This window comes from Fukomys damarensis, unplaced genomic scaffold (assembly GCF_012274545.1).
Source record: "Fukomys damarensis isolate Sample0158 unplaced genomic scaffold, DMR_v1.0_HiC HiC_scaffold_28, whole genome shotgun sequence".
In the NCBI taxonomy this organism is placed as follows: Eukaryota; Metazoa; Chordata; class Mammalia; order Rodentia; family Bathyergidae; genus Fukomys; species Fukomys damarensis.
The window spans coordinates 1,921,060-1,925,394 of record NW_022900940.1 but is presented as its reverse complement, the minus strand read 5'-3'; the positions used below and the strand labels follow the sequence as shown (position 1 = coordinate 1,925,394).

The 4,335-nt window shown below is 41.8% G+C and overlaps 1 long non-coding RNA gene across 1 annotated transcript in view; it reads right to left on the bottom strand.

The window, feature by feature from the left end:
* Window positions 1-3,242: 3,242 nt before the first annotated feature.
* The window catches only part of LOC104850930, an 11,098-nt gene continuing 10,005 nt past the window's right edge, over window positions 3,243-4,335 (bottom strand). Inside the window, exon 3 of the long non-coding RNA XR_777099.2 lies at window positions 3,243-3,613. This is a non-coding gene — a long non-coding RNA (uncharacterized LOC104850930). The remainder of the gene's footprint in view (window positions 3,614-4,335) is intronic.

The following is a 4,335-nucleotide window of genomic DNA, read 5'->3' as shown; positions in this document are numbered from 1 at the left end:
GAATTAGATAATCCTTTCCTCTTGAGAAAAGAGTCTAACCATGTCACAGTCTGATCTTCTGGACTGGTTCTTCTTCAACAACAGGTGCTCCACCACCTCCAACAAATACAATGAAGTATTTAAAAATGGAGATCCCTGGGCCCCCATTCAAACGTACTGAATCAGAAATACTTGGGAGGCTTGGCCCAAATGGATGTTAATATGTAACTACATGTAACAAGAACCACAGTGATATACAGTGTACTGGGTTCCATCCCCAGACTAAATGAAAAGGGGCAGGTGGCCGGACTGTAGCTCAGTGGTGAAACATAACATGCTCAGGCTTAACACAAGTAAGGATATGGCAAGATTCCAGGCAACAAAAAATTAAAATAGCAGCCAAAAGAGAAAGAAATAAACCCAAGCAGGAAGCACAGCTGCAACCATCTACTTCCAGTGAAGCATGACCTCTGAAGTAGAATGTCCCTCTGATTTTTATTTTAGTGTTTTAAAGGAGGCTGTTTTGCCTGGGATTTATGTCAATGGTGCCTTCACCTGCCTCTCAAGCACAAGGTCCTGGGTTCAATCCCCAGTATCAAAAAAAAAAAAAATTGATTCTATAAAAAAGACTGTTTTAACTAACAATGGAGGTGCTGAGTTCCATGGATTCCATATAGTTTTTTATTGTCTGTTTCTGAACTTTTGTTTCTGTCTTTCCCACATCCCATCTTGTGCCATTTTTCTCTTTCAGCCAGTGTCCCTCCTTAGTCCTCTGAGAAGGCATTTTGTACTCAGCTCTCAGCTCCTTCATCCATCCCCATGCCCCTAGCAATAGAATAGCATCATCCTATTTCTACCATCCCATTTTTTTCTCCACATTTAGTCTCTTCAGCTGTCTTTGTCTGTGGCTGTGCCCTCTTTAGGTTAATGATCCTCCTTAATTTTCCTCCTGACTCTGACCTGTCCTGCTATAACTGGCAAGGCAAAATGGCATTTAAAAAATATATACTTTTCCTTTACATACAAGTGGCTTTTCCAAACTTCCTTAGGCCTAGGGCATAAATACCCAGGTGAGTGGACAAAATATGCAGGTGCTGGCACCAGGAGGTTGGCTTTTCCAAACCTCCTCCTGCTGAGGGCACAATCACCACCTCTCCTCCCAGCCAAATAAACAGAATGTGCAGATGCTGGCACCAGGATGTTGGCATCCAGGAGGGATGGAGCAAGGGTGGAGGAGTCCGTTATCTCCTTATATTCCTTCTCCTCTCTGTTCCTTAATGTAAAAGACCCTTGCACACTTGGACACGGGAAGATAGTGAAGTAAGACAAATGAACCCCTTACATCTGCTTGGAGCTAGCGTGAAATTTTTTTTTTTTTCATTTTCACCAAAATAAATGACCTCCGTTGATTTGGTCAATGGTGAGCAGACGGACCTGTGATCACTGACCTGTGTGGGTGGTAATACTGCTGCTCTAAATGTCCTCCCTCGAATTTTCTACAAAACACAGAATTGCTCATAACTCTGCTCACTGCCATTTTGGCAGAGGAGGCAATGTAAGTTTTACATCTCTTTCATCTGGGTACCTTATAATGTAGACAAACTGCTTAGAGATGCCATAAAATTAGTCACCTTCCCCTTTCCTTTTCTTTTCCTCCTCTCCCTTACTTCTCCTTTTCCCTCTTCTTACAATGTTGGGAATGGAACCAAGGGCTTATACATGCTAGGCAAGTACTCTGGCACTGAGATATGCCTTTAGCCCCTAAAATTGATAATTTTAATGCATTACTGTAGAGGGAAAAATAATGTCAGCATAAAAGAAGTTCTCTGTGTGCCGCTGGCAAACAACACCACTAGAGCATTTGCTGAACTGGCTGTCAGAAACAGCAACACAGATATTACCTGTTTGTATAATGAAGGCCAAACTTTCTTTTCCTGCAGATTCAAGAAAGCTGTTACATATTTAAACAGAAATAACTGAATAAAATTCACAAATGTCCTTTATTACATCATCATAATAGCAATTTTCATTCCTGATGTGCAGCAGCATGAACTCACATATGCAATTCGTGAAAATTAGAGTTATTTCTTTAAAAGTTTTATTTGGCTCCGCTGGAGATAGTGAGTTAGTATTTGTCAAATGGTTTTTATGCTTAAATGAAAAGGTAGTGGTAAACAACCCTTGGAGCTGCTCCATTCACTGCCCCATTGCCAGGCTTTGTGACATACCTCTCAGGCAGAGCAGGGCCCCTGGAGCGATCAGTGTGGGTATGAAAACGAGCACATTATTTCACTGTTAGCGCGCATGACTAAGACGAAAGGGCAAGCAAGTGGGCTGACTGATGTTTTTATTTTCCTTGGAACAATTAGCTGAACAAGAAACTGTACGCAGGGTGTTCTGAGTGCAAGCCCCATCGTGGAGCTGTAGAACTTAATACTTCAAATGGATGCAAAGTTTATGGGAAGTGCTGCTACATTTTGAACTCCCAGCTCCAGTAAGGTGTCTTCCTTATACTAATGGAGAAGCTGAGGTGCACTGATATGAGTATTAAAGAAACAAATGCAGGAAGAGAAATTTCTTAGTCAGGTAATGAATGCACAGTAGGTAACAGCCGGTGAGATCTCAAGCACTGGGCAACACATCTCATTGGCAAGATCAAATCATCAAATCATAATCCTTTTTTCACAGGTAAAGGCATTGCAGTGATTAAGTAACTTTCCCAAGATCACGAGGCTTTTAAATCACAGTGAAGAATGGTGTTTCTGATGCCTCCCTCTGCACGGCAGTCTGGTAACACGGTACGTAGCACTTGTGCCTAAAGCTGGTCACCACTTAGGCAGTCCATGGTCACAGTTCCGTGTAACACAGCTCCTTCCTCACCCTCAGCAGTGCCTTCTATATGTGGTGGTTAATCTGCACCAGGGGGAGCTGCGTTTTGTACCAATGTGTCCAGGCTGTTTTGAAGCAGCATCAAGTCATTACGTTCATCTGTAACCATCAACCTTTGGTCCTATATTCTGTAACCAATCGAGAGGTGGAAGAGTGACTTGTCCTTGGACTCACCGCATGACTTGTGGAAAGAGTTCAGTATTATGATTTGGTTTGGTTTGCTTTCTCAAACTGAAGAACTCCTTGAAAATATTATTTAAAATGCAAATCCTGTAATTAATAATATAATCCTGGCACTCCGGAAGGTTGAAGCAGGAGGATTCAAAAATTGAGCCTGGGTAACTTAGGGACTCAGTGAGATCCTGTCTCAAAAAATTAAAAAAGGGCTGGTGAACACAGGGCAGTGGTAGAATGTTTATTTACTATTTGTGAGGCCTTGAGTTCAGTCTCCAGTACTACCAGGAAGAAGAAGAAAAAGTTTCAGTCCCCATCTTAAATAATTCTGATTTGGAAAATGAAGGGTGGAGTTTTGAAATTCTAAAACAAAACAGAAAAGTTCCCCGACCACTAACCTCTATCCTCTGTCTGAAGGCAACCGGTGTACTCTTCATACTGTCATTTACATATCTCCATAATTCTCCACTGTAACTGAGATAAATTACAAAGTGTCCTGGACTTTGTACCCTATGTCCCTGATTGGTGCTGGTCTTTCATGTTTAATAGCAAACAAATATTTAGGAATCCCCTGGAGGAAGAAAAATTACATTTATTAAGCTCCTACTCTGTGTAAGGACTTTACCACAACATTTCACTGATGATGATGAAAGATAAAAATTACAAAACTTTAGTTTAAGGATCTTAACTGGCTTTATTTTCAGTTCTTGAACTGGGAGACATTTTACTCCACCATATGGAATAAGTACTCTGAAGGGCTGAGCAGAAGAGGTTGCTTTTATAGCAGGTGAAAGGCTGAAGAAGGAAGAAGCAAAGCACAAAATTCAGACTGGTCATTTCAATGTTGTTTTCCTTGTTAGGTGACCTTGGTGCAGGGGGCTGTGCTCCATACCAGTAACCTGCTACTCAGAGACTGAGGCAGAAGAATTGTGAGTCTGAGGGCAATTTAACAAGTTCTTATCCCAAAATACAACTAAAAAGGACTGGAGATGTAGCTCATGTTAGGGAATGATCATGTTAAAGTATGCTGTGACGCCACCTCACAGGCTGCATTCTCCTGGTACATCTTGGCTCCTAAAATGACCTCATACCCTTATCTCTGGTTTCCTTACCCTGCCAAGGCCACAGTGGTCCAGGAAAGTTGAAACCTGTGTCTGCAGGACTGGGCCCATAAAAGCAACCTGGCCTGTGATAGGTTAAAAGTAGCTCACTCCTCCTAAATAAGCAATAGCCCACCCCAAAACTGATAAAAGGACCTTCCTTTCTTTGTTCTCTCTCTCCTTCTGCTTCTTC